Source organism: Oncorhynchus nerka, linkage group LG22 (assembly GCF_034236695.1).
Source record: "Oncorhynchus nerka isolate Pitt River linkage group LG22, Oner_Uvic_2.0, whole genome shotgun sequence".
Classification (NCBI taxonomy): domain Eukaryota; kingdom Metazoa; phylum Chordata; class Actinopteri; order Salmoniformes; family Salmonidae; genus Oncorhynchus; species Oncorhynchus nerka.
In genome coordinates, this window is record NC_088417.1 from 35,086,167 (window position 1) to 35,105,986 (window position 19,820).

A 19,820-nucleotide genomic window follows, 5' to 3' on the forward strand; every position below is an offset into this window, starting at 1 on the left:
GGGGACAGGTCGAAAAGCATTAAACTTGTATTCCAATTTAGCTAGTTAGCTTGCACTTGGTAGCTAATTTGTCCTATTTAGCTAGCTTGCTGTTACTAGCTAATTTGTCCTGGGAAATAAACATTTAGTTGTTATTTTACCTGAAATGCACATGGTCCTCTACTCTGACAATTAATCCAAACATAAAACGGCCAACCGAATCGTTTTTAGTCATCTCTCCTCCTTCCAGGCTTTTTCATCTTTGAACTTATATGGTGATTGGCATCTACACTTTAATAGTATTACCACAAAATCCGGCAAAACATTTAGTCTTTCAATCACCCACGTGGGTATAACTAATGAGGAGAAGGCACGTGGGTACCTGCTTCTATAAACTAATGAGGAGATGGGAGAGACAGGACTTACAGCGCAATCTGTATTTTAGCCCTTGGCAATGCAGACGCTCGTTGGATCGTGCGAGCAGTGTGGGTGCAATAATTGAATAACATGGATTTCAAAATGTACATTGCGACACTCGCGCATGTCCGGTCAGCATGTAACAAAGTTAACCATTTTCACTGTAGTGTCCAAAATATCTTTCAAGCGTCAGGATAGCCTACTGGTTAGATCGTTGGACTAGTATCCGAAAGTTTGCAACTTCAAATCCCTGACCTGACAAGGTACAAATCTGTTGTTCTGCCCCTGAACAAGGCAGTTAACCGACTGTTCCAAGAACATCACTGAAAATAAGAATTTGTTCTTAATTAACCGCCTTGCCTAGTTAAATTATTAAAAAATATATTTTTTTTTAAATCAGGCATTGCCTTGGCAGCAAGAGCCTCTCAGTGGATGCTGCGGTGTACCCTAGTGGCGTTGGCAGCAACTGCTTGCATGCATGTTACCACTCCACTATGTCTCCCTGTCATGGCTTTTTTTGCCATCAGTACAGATACCATCACATCTTGACCACCAAAGTCCATTTGATGTTACAAAGCTGTCCAGTAGTTTAAAAATATCCTCTCCTGTTGTCCTGGTTCCCAGTGGTTTGCAGAAGAGGATGTCTTCCTTAATTGACCCCCCCATAAACGTAACAGGCATAGACCAGGAGCTGTGCCAGGCCCGCCACTTCTGTTGACTCATCCAGCTGTAATGCATAGAATTCACTGGCTTGTATATGAAGCAGTAATTGTTTCAAAACATCTCCTGCCATGTCAGTGATAAGTTGTGAAACAGTGTTGTTTGATGAAGCCAGTCTGCATAGTTTGTTTGGCCTTTTCCCCCAGCATTTCCCAAGCCATATATTCGGCAGCAGGAAGAAGAAAAGAGTAGAATAGAGAGAGTACCACTATCAGACCCACACACATCAGGAGAAGAGACTGCCTAGAGCAGGGGTGTCAAAGTCAAATGGACGGAGGGCCAAATAAAAAAATCAGCTACAAGACGAGGGCCGGACTGTTCGAATGTTCATTGAAATTTTTTTAAATGACGCATATAGTCTAGTGAACCTAATTGAACCTACTGAAAACCTAACAAATATATTACAATATGATCAGATAAATAAAGCAATATTTTCTTATGGCTCTGTCAGTAATCTTTAATTTTCAACAGACACAAAAGACAAATTTCCTTTATATAAATATCCCCATAACATGAACATTAAATGAAAGAAACCGGTATTCAAGGCACCATCAGTAGACTATATTTTCTATTTTAGCAAAAGTGGGCTAAATTTACTTCAAAGAAAAAACAATAATAGCAATTTTCTATCATCCACTCAACTGAAATATTTTTAAAATATAATTGGATTGAAATACAAAAAAATAAAGTGCAAAAATCTATTAATCAAAAACAACACTTTGTTTAAGGAGAAGTAACATGCAGTGAAAACAAATATTAAATTTTAACTTTTAAACTTGAACTGAGTAAAAACTCTAAATATGTGATTGCACAGTAATGTTCACTTGTTTGAGGTTGAGGGTGATACTTGGTGGTGTCCCATCTTTTCCACAAGTTCATCAAGGGTAAGGCTCTGAGCTGAAGAAATCCTCAGAATTGAGTGGAGGTGTTCAGCAGTAAGTCGACTTCTGTGTGATGTTTTGTTCAGGTTCATCAAAGAAAACAGTTGTTCACACAGGTATGTGCTGCCAAACATAGACAACGTTTGAGCAGCCTGGATGCGCAGCTGGGGCATTGTGCCGGGAGGAACGGGCGAACTCCGCAGCACCCACTGCCGCATATTTTGCCCTCAGTGCATCATTGCATTGAGGTCAATCAACTCCATTTGGAGGTTTGGTGGTGAGCTTTCCACGTCAACAGCAAATGGGTTACCGAGCAGTTCCAACCTGCTTTTTTGTGCTTCAAAGTCAGCAAATCGGCGTCGAAAGTCAGCGGCAAGCATACCTATTTTATCAGCCAACTGTGTGCTGGGAACGCACTGGTAGAGAGCTTCTCTTTCATGGTCTGGCAGCTGGGAAAGTGGCTCAAATTTTCTTTCCGCATCTGCGTCTCCCACAGAGTCAGTTTGGTTTTAAATGCCTTCACTGTACTGTACATATCAGAGATGACACGATCCCGACCCTGCAGCTGCAAGTTTATTGCATTCAGATGACTCGTAATGTCACACAGAAAAGCCATTTCACACAGAAACATTTCGTCTCGGAGTTGTGTTGTGTCTTTCCCTTTGCTGTCCAAGAACAGACAAATCTCCTCACGAAGCTCGAAACATCTTTGAAGCACCTTTCCCTGGCTTAGCCATCGCACCTCTGTGTGATAAGGCAAATCACCATGCTCCGTTTCTAACTCCGTCAGAAATGCCTTGAACTGGCGGTGATTCAAACCTTTGGCTCTGATAAAGTTAACTGTGCGCGTGATGATGCTCATTACATGCTCCATTTTCAAGGCTTTACCGCACAACGCTTCCTGGTGTATGATACAATGATAAGCTGTCAGCTCACCTGTCGCGTTTTCCTCTTGCATCTTTTCCCGTATCTTCGCCACCAGTCCGCTCCTGTGTCCACACATCGCAGGTGCTCCGTCGGTTGTCAAACCCACGAGTTTTTCCCAAGGCAGCTCCATCTCATTTACACATCTTGACACCTCTTCATACAAATCATGCCCCGTAGTTGTGCCATGCATAGGACGTAAAGCCAAAAACTCCTCTGTCACGCTTAGGTTGGAGTCCACTCCGCGGATGAAAATTGACAACTGGGCAATGTCAGAAATGTCGGTGCTCTCATCCACAGCCAAGGAATATGCAATAAAATCTTTTCCCTTTTCACAAGCTGCTCTTTTAGATTGATGGACAACTGGTCTACTCTCTCGGCAATGGTGTTTCTGCTCAGACTCACATTTAAAAAGAGTTGCCTTTTTCTGGGCAAAGTCACAAACTTTAATCATGCAGTTTTTGATGAAATCCCCCTCCGTAAATGGCCGGGCTGATTTAGCGATCTCTTCTGCCAAAATAAAACTGGCCTTGACAGCAGCCTGGCCTTGTGATTTGGCTTTTTTGAACAGAGCCTGTCGAGATTTGAGGCCTCGTTTTAATTCCTCTGCCTTTTGTAGCCTTTGTTCCATGTCCATATTCTTGTTTTTGTCCGCGTGTTTCGTTTCATAATGTCGTCTCAGATTATACTCTTTCAGTACCGCCACACTTTCTCCACACAGAAGACACACAGGTTTTCCAGCTACCTTCGTGAACATATACTCCGACTCCCACCTTGTTTGAAACCCCCGGTTCTCAGTATCCACCTTCCGTTTTGCCATTTTTGATGGGTATCTGAAAGTTAATTTTACTGTGATGCTGACGACTGCTGTGCCAATAAATATTGAAATGAAGCAGCCTACTGCTCGGTGCGTCACCTTTGCATTGTGGGAAATGTAGTATTGGTGCGTGTAAAAGATCTGCGGGCTGCCGGCTTGCTGCGGGCCGGTTCTAATAATAAATCAAGATCATCCCAGGGGCCGTAAAAAACCTTCTTGCGGGCCGGATGTGGCCCGCGGGCCTTGACTCTGACATATGTGGCCTAGAGTGTAGCCTGTTTACCAGATAGCCAGTGGAGAGAAAAGAGAATACACACCATATAAAACCCACATCACAGCACAGGGGTAACCCCAACAGAATACCTTATACACTAATACTAATACTAATATAGGCAGAGCAATTCAACAGCAACTTCATACAAGAACGAACCCAGTCATCAACAGAGGATTTGCAATAATCTGTATGATTTTCTAGTGGATGAGTGCAGAGGGTATGAATGTGGGGGGTGTTCATCGACACAACAAAGGCCTTAAAAATGTCCACAGTCTTCTCGGCCACATGTCATTAGTACACCTCACCTCAATACAGTTAACATAACAATACACAACTTGCAAGCAACCTCCCTTTTTACTAAAATGTCCATCAAAATACTTCTGGCAGGGCAATAATAGTCCAGCTCTAATGAACTTCAATGGGAAGTGTATTTGAAAAATAGAGAGTCTATTGCATGGTAAAGCACTGGAACGAGATGGAAGAGAAAGAGCGAGAAAAAGATAACTCTTAGCTGTGGTCTTCAGGACTGCCGGTGTACTGTCTGACTGTCCGATGGTTTGTATGTTAACCTGTTGCTTCTACTCGGGACGCTTGCGTCCCAACTAGAGCTCTGGAAATGCAAATGCACTACGCTAAATGCTAATAGTATTAGTTAAAACTCAAAAGTTCATTAAAATACACATGCAGGGTATCGAATTAAAGCTACACTCGTTGTGAATCCAGGAAACAAGTCAGATTTTTAAAATGCTTTTCGGCGAAAGCATGAGAAGCTATTATCTGATAGCATGCAACACCCCAAAAGACCCACAGGGGACGTAAACAAAATAATTAGCATTTCGGCGTTACACAAACCGCACAATAAAATAGAAAACATTCATTACCTTTCACCATTTTCTTTGTTGGCACTCCTAGATGTCCCATAAACACTATTTGGGTCTTTATTTCGATTAAATCGGTCCATATAAAGCCTAGATATCGTTATATGTAGACTGTGTGATAAACGAAAAAAACATCGTTTCAAAACGTAACGTCATTTTTTTTAATTCAAAAAGCCGACGATAAACTTTCACAAAACACTTCGAAATACGTTTGTAATGCAACTTTAGGTATTAGTAAACGTTAATAAGCGATAAAATTCATCAGGAGGCGATGTAAAGATCATTAGCTGTCCGTCTGGAAAATGTCCGGCTAGAAACTCGAAAATATCCGGTCCTAGACCGGATTAGATCTGATGTCCTGCATGTGTTTGACCAAGAAAAAACTCGAAGGGAAATGACAAGACTCTCGACACCGTGTGGAAGCTGTAGGTACTGCAACCTCAGTCAATTAATTGAGGTTCACCTTTATCAATGGGATCAAGTAGCGCATGGATATATTTTCCCATTTTCAGTGATCAGTTTTTCCTGTGCTTTTCGATGTAAATGCCGTTCTGGTAAAGCCACAGCAGTGATTTAACCAGTTTTTTAAACGTCTGAGTGTTTTCTATCCACACAGACTAAGCAAATGCATATACTATATTCCTGGCATGAGTAGCAGGGCGCTGAAATGTTGCGCGATTTTTAACAGAATGTTCAAAAAAGTAGAGGGTCGACTGAAGAGGTTAAAGCTTCGCAACAGTGTTGCTACTAATCCATGCGATCCATAACGGGCGCGGTCCCAAACAAAAACAACCACGATCTAAAGCGATCACACCGATGATTGAGTAAATACTTTATAAACTACAAACGCTGAAAACACACAACTTCTGCAGCACAGCGCACACAATCAAACTGTCGCGCCACCCAAGAGCCCCTCCCCAAAGAGCTGAATGAGCTCTCTTTATTTCCTCCTTCCTTACTGCTCATGCACTCTTAAAGTGGCAGTGCACGGTGAAGGCTCCTCCCCCCATGAAAGAACAATGCCTGTAGAAACAGAGAGGATGCAGGCTTTGACAGGTTCATGTTCCTGCTACACAAAACCAGGGAAGTCCTCCTCATCAGAGTCCTCCACAAAGAGGTCCTGCAGGTGTTGCTTTTGCCTGCGATCCAGCTCTTCTGCCGTAGGGTAGCAGGGCTTTAGGTCAGCAACATGCACTGTCCTGCCATCTTCCCCAGTGTCCTCCAAACAGACCAAGTAGTTCACTGGTCCCAACTGCTGCACTACACGGTATGGACCTTTCCATCTCGAAGCTAGCTTGGCAGTGAACTTCTTAGATGCCTTTGACAGATGATGTGAGCGTACCCAGACACGAGACTGGGGTGGAAAACACACATCTCGTCTATGTTTGTCATAGTTTCTCAGCTGTCGTTGTTTGGCTTTGGTTTTGCTGGCCTCCACTCTGGCTAGCAAGGTGTGGTGGTGTTGTACGGCATCAAACGCTGGGCAGTCAGGTGAAACATTCAAACTTTGCAAGACCCTGTCCATCGGACCTTTGTGGTCTTCCCAGGTGGAGTTCGGCGGGAGGGACCCCAGAAGTCAGTCTCCTGCAGGGCAGAGTTCAGTGCAAAGCGAAATTCTGGAAGATGCTGATCCCACCTTGTGTGCTGATCCCCCACAAATGAAGCAATCATCCCCTTCAGGGTTCGGTTTACCCTCTCGGTCAGGTTGGTCTGAGGATGGTAGGCTGTGGTCAGCTTGGCAATTACACCCCAGTAGGTACAGAGCTCTTTGTATATTCCTGATATGAACTGCGGACCTCGGTCAGAGAGGATTTGGTCGGGAATTCCGAATCTGGTAAAAATCTCCCTTCGCAGAATTAGAGCAATGGCTGATGCAGTGGCTTTGCGGAGGGGAAACAACTCCACCCAGTGTGTGTAGTAGTCCACTACCACCAATAAAAATTAATTCTGTGTCCCCCGGCTGGGAGGAAAATTCCCAACATTTCATTTGGATGGTTCACCACGGTCTGCTGCATTTTCCCGGCAGGTCTGCCAATGACTGGTTTGTATTTCTGGCAGACTTCACACTGCTGTACAAACTTCTGGGTATCAACCCACATGCCTGGCCAGTAAACCACATCTTGTAGTCTTCGATAAGTTTTAAAAACTCCAAGATGGCCACTCATGGGATTGGCATGATAAACTTTGATTATCTGGTCACACAATGTAGAGGGAATGAAGACGCGATAATGGGTGCTGTGTATTCCATCTCCTCTTGTAGTTTTTCGATACACTTTATCCTGAATTATGCTATACTCTTGGAGTCTTCTTCAGACAGACTCTTGTGGATCGCCATGATGGCAGCATCCTTCTGCTGTGCTCTCCATACACTCATCATCCAGAGGAAAGGATCCAGACATTTAGTGGAAATATAAGTACTGCACAAGGGAGGACAAACATTGGCAGTCTCTGTAATCCGAGAAAGGGCATCTGGTACAACGTTCAGTTTTCCTTTGCGATACTCAATGATGAAGTCAAACTTCTGCAGTCTGATAGACCAGCGAATAAGACGGCTGTTGATCTTGCCTGATGCCAGAACCCACTGCAGAGCAGCATGGTCTGTGACAACGGTGAAGATCTTTGCCTCCAAGTAGTAGCTCCATTTCTCCAAAGCCCAGACCACAGCGAGGCACTCCCTTTCAGTCGTTGAATAATTCCTCTCGGCTGAATTAAGGGTGCGACTTGCATAGGCAAGAACTTCTTCTGTTCCAAGTCCTGTTTGTTGAGCAAAGACTGCTCCAAGTCCTGTTTGACTTGCATCTGTGTACACAATTAAATGAGCATTCAGGGTAGGATGTCCAAGCACTGGAGGAGTAATTAGACTGTTTTTGAGTGCTTCAAATGCACCTTGGCATGCAGGGGTCCATTGTAATTTCACACCTTTCTTCTTAAAACCCACATAGGCTAACATCCGGTGAAATAGCATAGCGCAAAGATACTAAATGCACAATTCGTAATATTAAACTTTCTTGTAAATACATGTATCTAACATCATTTAAAAGCTTAACTTCCTCTTAATCCAACCACAGTGTCAGATTTTTTTAAATGCTTTTCGGCGAAAGCAATCTTACGATAATCTGACAACAGCGCGTCACACACACAAGTATTACAAGCATTTTCCATCCAAGCATTAGCGTAACAAAAAGCCAGAAATAGCACTAAAATAACCAATTACCTTTGAAGATCTTCTTCTTTTGGCAATACAAAAGGTCCAATCTTCACAATAAATGGTTGCTTTGTTCGATTAAATCCATTTATAATGCGTAAAACGACACATTTTGTAAAAGGCTTGTGTCATGAATTCCGTATCCTTCAACTTTCAACGAGACATGCGATGCAATTAGTCACACAGCATTGACGTTATCTAGTCATGGTTGGTTTCATTGAAATCCTTTGTTTGTTAGTAACACAACCACACCCGATGGCTCTTTTTACGTGCGTATTGACCGAAAGGAGGTGATTTGAACCCAGCAAACAATGACCTAATTACGCGCCAATGATCTCACCTGTGCTTCTTTTGAATGACTGTATTTCTGCCCAATCGCCACTGATCCTCTTGAAATTTCGCTTGGTAGATAGCCAATGGGCTGAGGTAAATGGAAATAGCAATTGTTTATATCAGGGAAGACCAGCTCTTGACCGAAACCCGAGCGTAACGCAGCCATTCGCCATTGGAATTTCTACCAGAAGGAGCCATTTTCTTTGCGCGACGCAGTATTGAGTCAAGATAATTTTCCGCTCTTTTATTGAAGTAATTATGGCGAGTTAATCTGTAAAGGTAAAGTCCAGGTATACGGATCTCCATGATATTATGAACGAGATTGAACGAGAAAGTGACACAGAATTCCAAAAAGATCTATCAGATTGTGTGTCAAGTTTGGAAAGTCAATTTGAGGACATGTTTATGCATGGTGAGGATTCCATTCTCGATTGGTAAGTAATTCTCATGCATTTGTTTGAAATATTTGACATATATATATATATATATATGTTCAGTAATGGACTGTTTGTTGAGGTGCCCACATGGCTTTCCCTTTGTGCGTGTGTTCCTAAATATAATGTAGTTTATCTAAACATTAAATGTTTGTTGAGGTGGCCACATGGTTGAGGGGTTCGGCTACCTTTGAAAAATCAGGCACAAACCTGTGGTACCATCCAGCCATACCCAGAAACCGCTGAACAGCCTTGAGGGATGTGGGAATTGGGAATTCCTGCACGGCTGCAAATTTGGCTGGATCTGCATGGATACCTTCAGCATTAACCACATGACCAAGGAACTTGAGTTCTGGAAGACAGAAACTACACTTCTTCAAGTTCAAGGTCAAACCTGCAGCCTTTAGTCTGTCGAAGACTGACTGAATGTCTTGCAGATGATCCGCGACAGAGGAGGAGTAGATTATTATGTCATCCAGATACACAAGACAATTTCTACCCCTCAAATCTCCCAGGACAGTCTCCATCAACCGTTTGAAGGTTGCTGGAGCATTCCTCAAACCAAAAGGCGTGACTTTGAAGGAGTACAAACCAGCAGGGGTGACAAAGGCAGTCTTGTCCTGACTAGCGGGATCCATTGACACCTGTCAATAGCCACTGTTCAGATCCAGATTACTAAAGATGGATGCTCCTGCCAGAGATTCCAGTATGTCTTTTATGTTTGGTAGAGGGTAGGCATCGCTTTCTGTTATGGCATTCGGCTTCCTGTAGTCCACACAGAATCGATACCCACCAGCTTTCTTAGGAATCATGACAACCATCCAGAAAAATCAGGACACCCATCCAGAAAAAGAAGGTTCCACAATTCCATTCTCCAACATGCTTTTGAGCTGTTCATTGAGAATTGCCAGTTTGGCGGGGGACAGCCTGTAGGGACGCTGCTTAATGGGGACCTCATGCCGGGTATAGATTTTGTGTTTGAAGACGGTTGTACGACCGAGTGTAAGGGTACAGACCTCACTGTTCATGTCCAACATCTGGGAGAGCTGCCACCTTTCATCATCCGACAGACATGCCTGTTCCACCGTTTGTTTGATGTAAAAAATATCAGCATCAGGTTTGCTTTTGCTCTCGGATAGAAGGGGGGGGGTTACAGTGGTAATCAGGGTGATAATTGGGTTCTCAGACTTCACTGGTGGAACATGTTTTTGTCTTTGTCTCTTTATATGTTCTCTGTCTCTGACTTGACCTTGTCCGGACTCTGCATAATGTACCAGGCTCCAACCTGAAATCAGTGCATTACCAGGTTGAAATTGATGAGGCTGGGAATAGTCAGCGTGTAGCCGATAGGAGGGTTCGGACATAGAGATGGTCAGTCCACTGAAGAACAGGAAGTTTAGGCCAAGGACTACAGCAAATGCAAGGCTTGAATCGGCAAGAATTGCCACAGGAAGGTTAATAGTCTCACCATGCAGTTTTATTATTATACTAATCCAGCCCAAGGGAGTGGTAGGTTCTCCATTGGCCAAGTACAATGGTCCCTCCTCCCATGTCCGTAGCTCCTCATGAGGTAATGCCATGTTCTGCCACAGGGCCTCTTGCATCAGGGTGTAAGATGCCCCTGTGTCGATTATGGCCTTCCCTCTCCAGTTCCTAACAGTCAGAGGAACCAATAGTTGTTGTGGAATAGGAATAAGACCGCTAGCTGTGCTGTCTAAAGGCTTCATGGTGGGCATTAAGGCTGACCCAATTGTATGCAAGCCACCACGCCTGTCTAGACTTTCAGTCTTCGGTCCTTTCTGACCTTTTCCTGAATCCTGACGCTGGACATAGAGCGGGCAAGAATCTGGAGGATGTTGGACTTTACACCTCCAACACATAACTGGACATTTGTCCTGGATGTTGGGTACAAATATCTGAGATGGTTTAGCCCCAGGAGAGTTATGGGTATACTGGGATGAGGGAACAGGGTTTTTAGTTTGGAGGTGGTGCTTCCAGTCCTTCTCAAACTGAGTCCCAAGACGCACCAGATCATCCACATTTTGCACACTTGAAGTTGACTAGCAAGTCGGGGAACCATGTTCTTAAGAAGGAGTTTGACCATCTCCTGCTCAGTAATGTCAGCCTTCCATCTCCTACATAGAACTCGATAGGAGAAGGCAAAGTCCCGTATTGGCTCTGCTTCACCCTGGACTCTGTTAGGAACACGTTCTGCCAGTTCATCCCCATAGTCCTCTGAGAGGAAGGCTAAGAGGAATATTTTTGAAACTCCTCCCAGGTTGACACATGTTCACGGGCTATCTCCCACCAGTCTCTTGCTGTACCATGGAGAACACTGCGGAGGGTGGCAAGAACCTCCAAGTCAGTAAGGGGCCGGATAGAAAGAAAATCATTACACTTAGATAAGAAAAACAGTGGATCAACCTCATCTTCTGGGCTGCCAAAAGTGGGGAAAAGTAGTTTTATAGGGAGGGAGCGCTCTAGAGGAGGCATGAAAGTGGCAGCGGGAGTTCTGTTGTTCAACAGTATCTTCAGAGGGGTTTTTGTAGTACTACCTGTTCCTATTCCCTTACTGGCCAAGCCAGTGGCAGAGGTAAAACCTGAGGGAGGTGCAGAAGATTTGTCCAGAAGGGAAAAGCACTGCATGACCTCCTGGTGCAGCTCTTCCAGTTGAAGGTCTGTGGCCTTCTGTGCTTTTTCCATCTCATTAACGGTGTCCTTTTGAGTCTGTTTAATCAAAAATCGTAGTTCCCCTGTGAGAGAGTTCTTCATGTCCTCCATAACTTCCTTCAGATAAGAACACACTCCCTTCACAACAGAGGCTGACTCCTCTGCTCTCTGTTTTTGTTCCTCCTCAAGACAGATTATGACTTGATGATGGTTAGTTTCCATTTGTGTTTTGAACCGGTGCAGTTTTCCTTGAATATCCTGCTTCAGAGAATCTTGTAAATATTTCTGTCTCTGAACAATTTGTTGTTGGTTTTCCTCCATTTGACAGGGAAGGTAATCCAACCTCCGGAGGCTGCACATCTGTCTGATGAGCCTCCACACATTCACTGAGTTTGCGAATGGCATTCTCCTGCATTGTCAAACTATGATTGGTGTGTGTCCATTGATGTTCCAGTTGTCCAGTGATCACAGAGACACCTCTCCCAGTGTCTCTGGACAGGGTAACCGGAAGGGTTTGAGGGGAGGGTAATGGTGGAGATGTTATAGGTGAGCCAGAAACATGGGGATTAGAGTCAGTGCTATCCAACTCCATTAGTTCATCAAGTCCTTCCACAATGAAAGAATCCTGAAAATGATTACCATCAGGTGTGTCCACATTGACACAGTATGGGGTTCCAACAAAAGACATGATTCAACCTTGTGTGGATGGTGTCATGGGTGTTTCTCTTCAAGTCCCTGTTTGGGCGCCAATTCTGATAACCTCCATTCCAGCTCTTCAACTTTGAGGTTCATGCCTTCGTCTCTCCCTCGTGGTAGACAAAGATTGTGGGCAGGTTGCGGTCGGGGTAGTTGGGGATGCAGGTGGTGGAGATGGACTTGATGAACTTGGTCTGGGGGAACTTCCTGGCCAGCTCTGATAGATGCTGGTTTATCAGGGTACACAGAGGTACTCCCTGTTTGTAGAGATGGAGCACAACCCAGATTCCCTCTCCAGCTTTGTTCACCTCCACTACTTCACCGACACAATTCTTTATCTGGGTGGCTTTCCATTCTGCAAGCCTCTTCTGTCTGTATATCTCGATGGCGGCCTCGTCCTCTTCACTGAAGTCATCCTCGTTCTCATCCAGCTCGTCCAGAGTCATTCTCTCATAGGTTTTCACAACAGATGACTGCTCAAGAACTATCTGCTTCTCTAGACCTTCCTCCTCAACCTCATCCTGAGTTCTCTCTCGCTGAAAACACCACAGCTCTTCCCAGACACAGCACACACAATCAAACTTTCGCGCCACCCAAGAGCCCCTCCCCAAAGAGCTGAATGAGCTCTCCTTATTTCCTCCTTCCTTCCTGCTCATGCGCTCTTAAAGTGGCAGTGCACTGTGAAGGCTCCGTGCAGATTTCGCCACAATATAACACACTGTGCCTGAGGAAAGGCACTCCTCCCAATATAAGTGAACCCCAAATTAATGTTGTTCTCACCATATTTGCGCCTATTTGATGGTCAAATGTCCCTGTCTGTTTGGTGCATTTCCGGCTAAGGGAATTCCCGGGTAGCTCTTTGGCTGCATCAGATTCACAACTGTCAGTATCCATGCTAGCTTGGCTAACAACAAATTTAGAATTACTGATGCTAGCATTGGATGTGCTTGAGGAAGTAGATCAACTTGTGTCGTCAACAGGTGCAGGTAGTTAACTGATGGTAGTAGAAGTATTACCAGTAGAGCTGGTATGTGTCTACGCGGGCCTTACTTTAAATGAAACCATTTATCAATTTTCGAGCTAAACTAAATGAGCAGCAGCTACGTTTGGCAACATATGGACCATTAGTGGAATTCCTGCGAGAGAGTAACGGTTAATGTGATTGGATGTTAATTATTTGACTAGGCTACCTGTATTTGACATTGTGTTGTTATTTCGCTGAACACTAGATGGTTTAATTTGATTTTTGTCAGTGAAATGAGGCTACTTTGGTGAGAAAATAATCTCACTCTTATGTATAGCCCCATTGGAAAATATAAATAGACTGTTTGAAAACGTGCAAAAAATGAAGTCAAATTTTATCAGTCACATGCGCCGAATACAACTTGTGTAACCCTTGCAGTGAAATGCTTACTTACGAGCCCCTAACCAACAATGCAGTTAAAATATATATATATATATATATATATATATATATATATATTTTCCGTACCCCCGACGGCATTGCGCGTTCCCCCGTACCCCAGATTGGGAATGCCTTTTACGTACCTTATTTGGCTCCAACTTGCACCTTTATTTTTAAGAGTTATTATTTATGGAGTATGGTGTCATTTGGGAGGTATCCCATGACTCCAGAGGAGCAATAGCAGTATATGGATCAGTTCCACCTTTCCCTGTATGTGCTCAGAAGGATCCAGAATCCCCCCATTCTGTTCTTATGTCTGTAATTAGTTTCATAGTGAGGGGATATTTATTTTAATAAGCTGCGCAACTTCCATGTCATACTTTACCAACGGATATGGAGATCCTCATTTGGCTAATTACTCGAACATGTTTTTTTCTTCCTTTCAGTGGCATTAATAAAAGTTCTACCTAGAACTCTCATCATATTAATCTCCTCTTCCAGAATCCCAATGCCTGTTGAAAGCCCCAGTAGTGCAGGTAGGGGTGATGATGTGTAAGTGATTAGCTAGTCCAGACACATTCAATATCTATTAAATTCATCAAATGCCTCTGAGTCATTGGGGAGTCGTAGTCATGCTACGGGTAACTTCAGCTTGGTCTGGAAGACTGAAAAACTGCTGCACTATACATATCTGCCCCAGATAAACCTGACCTCTATGCATGTACTCTACCTTAAACACATGCTAATTATGCTAAATAAAAAAAACAAAGATTTTTGCATACTTATATTAGTTATTACTATAAACCCGAAGCAGAAAATGAGAATGATGTATCATGTATTTCATCATGTGACGGGGCCTCCCAGAAGCAGAAAGTATAACTAGTGTGGGGACAAAACAAAAGTATATTTATGATAGACTTTGAATACTAAAATAAAATGATGGTGCATTTTCTGACTGCAAGACAACAGATACCTGCCCAGCTGGCCCGTCCAAACCACACCTAAACTATATTAAAACTATTTTCACACATGTAATAATAATTAATAGAGTTGGCCTAAATACAATATTAAATTGACAGTAGTCCATGTTCCTTGGAGAATTTTATAACTGCAGTCAGCTTTTTGAATAAATTCTGAAATCAGAAAAAAAAATCTAAACCAACTTTCAATATGTGCTGAAAGTCACTGTGTTCTCAGCTCTTGTATTTATATTCATGACATAGGCTACTACTCCCCTTTCTTTCTTAAATACCTTATTAACTTTTTAATCCTGTTGCAGCCCCAACAGAAAACATAAAGTTGTAGTACTCTACAGAAAACTTACGTGTGTAGGAACTTGAATGCTCCTCTGCAGATTTGCTGGTTATCAAGGACATATCACGTCCTCTTATGTTTATTTTATTTTTGTTTGCTCCTTTTCGAGCTCACAGTTTCCTTGGAGAGTTTCATGGAACCAGCGATCTTGCCAATGAGCACTAAGTGATTTTCATCTGAAAAATAAGACAAATAACAATATATTACTCTTCAAACATTCAGTCATCTTCATAATCTATTCTAGACAATACATTTTCAAGTAACATCACACTTTCAATAACACAGAAATTACACATTCCTGCACTTATTGAAATGCATGCATGAATCTCACACACATACTTGTACTAGTATTTTAAATGGGTCATGTTTGACACAACTTCATAGATGGCCAAGTTATGTGCTAACTTTATACATGGTCATTTCATGCATTTATGCAACCTATCTTTAGGAAAAAATATGACAAATATAAACACACACAGGTCCCATAAATGACTGAACTGAAAATGACTGAACTTCCGGGTTGGAGCGAGCGGTCGCATCTGCACTCGGTCCGCAGGTAGTATTACATTTCATTACATTTCATTATAGTACAACGGTTTGATTTGTCTAATCTTAGCAATTTCTTCTTAGCTAGCTACACAGCCGTCTTTGTATCATAGATAATTGCGTAATTATCGTATTTCGTCGTCCTAACGCAGTCTACACTGCCCTGCAGCTAGCCAGCTAGCTAACGTCCACCGTTAGCTAGTCCACCGTCTACCGATTAGCAGCACAACTATTACACTCAACTGAACGACTTGATTAGTGTAGTGTTAGCTAGCTACATAGCCGTCTTTGTATCAAAGATAATTGTGTAGTCTAGAGCGATTTCCTAGGTTAGTTAGCCAGCTATTGTCGTTCTTTTAACGCAACGTAACGTAATCAACACTGCTAGCTAGCCAGCTAGCCCCGAATAGCAGCACAGTAGAAACTATTACACTCAACGGAACGACTTGATTAGTGTAGTGTCAACAACGCAGCCAATGCCAACTAGCCTACTTAGTCAACAACGCAGCCTCTGCCAGCTAGCCTACTTCAGCAGTACTGTATCATTTTAATCATTTTAGTCAATAAGATTCTTGCTACGTAAGCTTAACTCTCTGAACACTCGTGACGTGTAGTCCACTTGTCATTCCAATCTCCTTTGCATTAGCGTAGCCTCTTGTGTAGCCTGTCAACTATGTGTCTGTCTATCCCTGTTCTCTCCTCTCTGCACAGACCATACAAACGCTCCACACCGCGTGGCCGCGGCCACCCTAATCTGGTGGTCCCAGCGCACGACCCACGTGGAGTTCCAGGTCTCCGGTAGCCTCTGGAACTGCCGATCTGCGGCCAACAAGGCAGAGTTCATCTCCGCCTATGTCTCCCTCCAGTCCCTCGACTTCTTGGCACTGACGGAAACATGGATCACCACAGACAACACTGCTACTCCTACTGCTCTCTCTTCGACGCCCACGTGTTCTCGCACACCCCGAGAGCTTCTGGTCAGCGGGGTGGTGGCACCGGGATCCTCATCTCTCCCAAGTGGTCATTCTCTCTTTCTCCCCTTACCCATCTGTCTATCGCCTCCTTTGAATTCCATGCTGTCACAGTTACCAGCCCTTTCAAGCTTAACATCCTTATCATTTATCGCCCTCCAGGTTCCCTCGGAGAGTTCATCAATGAGCTTGATGCCTTGATAAGCTCCTTTCCTGAGGACGGCTCACCTCTCACAGTTCTGGGCGACTTTAACCTCCCCACGCCTACCTTTGACTCATTCCTCTCTGCCTCCTTCTTTCCACTCCTCTCCTCTTTTGACCTCACCCTCTCACCTTCCCCCCTACTCACAAGGCAGGAAATACGCTCGACCTCATCTTTACTAGATGCTGTTCTTCCACTAACCTCGTTGCAACTCCCTCCAAGTCTCCGACCACTACCTTGTATCCTTTTCCCTCTCGCTCTCATCCAACACTTCCCACACTGCCCCTACTCGGATGGTATCGCGCCGTCCCAACCTTCGCTCTCTCTCCCCCGCTACTCTCTCCTCTTCCATCCTATCATCTCTTCCCTCTGCTCAAACCTTCTCCAACCTATCTCCTGATTCTGCCTCCTCAACCCTCCTCTCCTCCCTTTCTGCATCCTTTGACTCTCTATGTCCCCTATCCTCCAGGCCGGCTCGGTCCTCCCCTCCCGCTCCGTGGCTCGACGACTCATTGCGAGCTCACAGAACAGGGCTCCGGGCAGCCGAGCGGAAATGGAGGAAAACTCGCCTCCCTGCGGACCTGACATCCTTTCACTCCCTCCTCTCTACATTTTCCTCTTCTCTCTCTGCTGCTAAAGCCACTTTCTACCACTCTAAATTCCAAGCATCTGCCTCTAACCCTAGGAAGCTCTTTGCAACCTTCTCCTCCCTCCTGAATCCTCCTCCCCCTCCCCCCTCCTCCCTCTCTGCAGATGACTTCGTCAACCATTTTGAAAAGAAGGTCGACGACATCCGATCCTCGTTTGCTAAGTCAAACGACACCGCTGGTTCTGCTCACACTGCCCTACCCTGTGCTCTGACCTCTTTCTCCCTCTCTCTCCAGATGAAATCTCGCGTCTTGTGACGGCCGGCCGCCCTACAACCTGCCCGCTTGACCCTATCCCCTCCTCTCTTCTCCAGACCATTTCCGGAGACCTCCTCCCTTACCTCACCTCGCTCATCAACTCATCCCTGACCGCTGGCTACGTCCCTTCCGTCTTCAAGAGAGCGAGAGTTGCACCCCTTCTGAAAAAAAACCTACACTCGATCCCTCCGATGTCAACAACTACAGACCAGTATCCCTTCTTTCTTTTCTCTCCAAAACTCTTGAACGTGCCGTCCTTGGCCAGCTCTCCCGCTATCTCTCTCAGAATGACCTTCTTGATCCAAATCAGTCAGGTTTCAAGACTAGTCATTCAACTGAGACTGCTCTTCTCTGTATCACGGAGGCGCTCCGCACTGCTAAAGCTAACTCTCTCTCCTCTGCTCTCATCCTTCTAGACCTATCGGCTGCCTTCGATACTGTGAACCATCAGATCCTCCTCTCCACCCTCTCCGAGTTGGGCATCTCCGGCGCGGCCCACGCTTGGATTGCGTCCTACCTGACAGGTCGCTCCTACCAGGTGGCGTGGCGAGAATCCGTCTCCACACCACGTGCTCTCACCACTGGTGTCCCCAGGGCTCTGTTCTAGGCCCTCTCCTATTCTTCTCGCTATACACCAAGTCACTTGGCTCTGTCATAACCTCACATGGTCTCTCCTATCATTGCTATGCAGACGACACACAATTAATCTTCTCCTTTCCCCCTTCTGATGACCAGGTGGCGAATCGCATCTCTGCATGTCTGGCAGACATATCCGTGTGGATGACGGATCACCACCTCAAGCTGAACCTCGGCAAGACGGAGCTGCTCTTCCTCCCGGGGAAGGACTGCCCGTTCCATGATCTCGCCATCACGGTTGACAACTCCATTGTGTCCTCCTCCCAGAGCGCTAAGAACCTTGGCGTGATCCTGGACAACACCCTGTCGTTCTCAACTAACATCAAGGCGGTGGCCCGTTCCTGTAGGTTCATGCTCTACAACATCCGCAGAGTACGACCCTGCCTCACACAGGAAGCGGCGCAGGTCCTAATCCAGGCACTTGTCATCTCCCGTCTGGATTACTGCAACTCGCTGTTGGCTGGGCTCCCTGCCTGTGCCATTAAACCCCTACAACTCATCCAGAACGCCGCAGCCCGTCTGGTGTTCAACCTTCCCAAGTTCTCTCACGTCACCCCGCTCCTCCGCTCCCTCCACTGGCTTCCAGTTGAAGCTCGCATCCGCTACAAGACCATGGTGCTTGCCTACGGAGCTGTGAGGGGAACGGCACCTCAGTACCTCCAGGCTCTGATCAGGCCCTACACCCAAACAAGGGCACTGCGTTCATCCACCTCTGGCCTGCTCGCCTCCCTACCACTGAGGAAGTACAGTTCCCGCTCAGCCCAGTCAAAACTGTTCGCTGCTCTGGCCCCCCAATGGTGGAACAAACTCCCTCACGACGCCAGGACAGCGGAGTCAATCACCACCTTCCGGAGACACCTGAAACCCCACCTCTTTAAGGAATACCTAGGATAGGATAAAGTAATCCCTCTCACCCCCCCTCCCCCTGAAAAGATTTAGATGCACTACTGTTCCACTGGAGGTCATAAGGTGAATGCACCAATTTGTAAGTCGCTCTGGATAAGAGCGTCTGCTAAATGACTTAAATGTAAATGTAAAAATAAATTACTGCAAATGTTTTATAATCTACATATTCCCCACTTCACTCTCTCTCATGTGCCTATGCACACACACACACACTCCCTCAATTATCCACACGGGTACCCTAAGTTACTAGCTACGTCCAGTAGCTGCATGGGATACACAACGTTCACTTCTCTCTCGTCACACATTTACTAACTCACACATACTTGGATTTAATACACTAGCTAGCTAGCTAGTCAGTCTACCTGTGCCTCATCACACACACAAAATCACTGACAGATAGACAGCCACAGAAACACATACACATTACACACTAACAGCCAACTAAACTTGACTATCAGTTGAATGACAAGCACTTACCATTGGTGAGTTCTCTCTTCACATCTCTTATCTCCTCGGGGGTAAACAGAAATATAGCAGGGCTTACCTTCATTGGCCTTGCAAGTGCGCCAGAACTTGCAAGCCTTTTCAATTTATTGCCCAGCATCACTGACATATTTCCACTCAACCGAATGAAGCACCCTAATTGACGGATCCACCATTAACCATCCACCATATCTCGGTTGCCTCGTCTGAGTCGGTGTCTGTGC

General features: G+C 44.9%; 1 pseudogene; it reads right to left on the bottom strand.

Annotated features, from left to right (window-relative positions):
- Positions 1 to 12,243: 12,243 nt before the first annotated feature.
- LOC115104521 (phosducin-like protein 3) lies at positions 12,244 to 12,884 on the bottom strand (annotated as a pseudogene).
- Between the last annotated feature and the right edge of the window lie 6,936 nt (positions 12,885 to 19,820).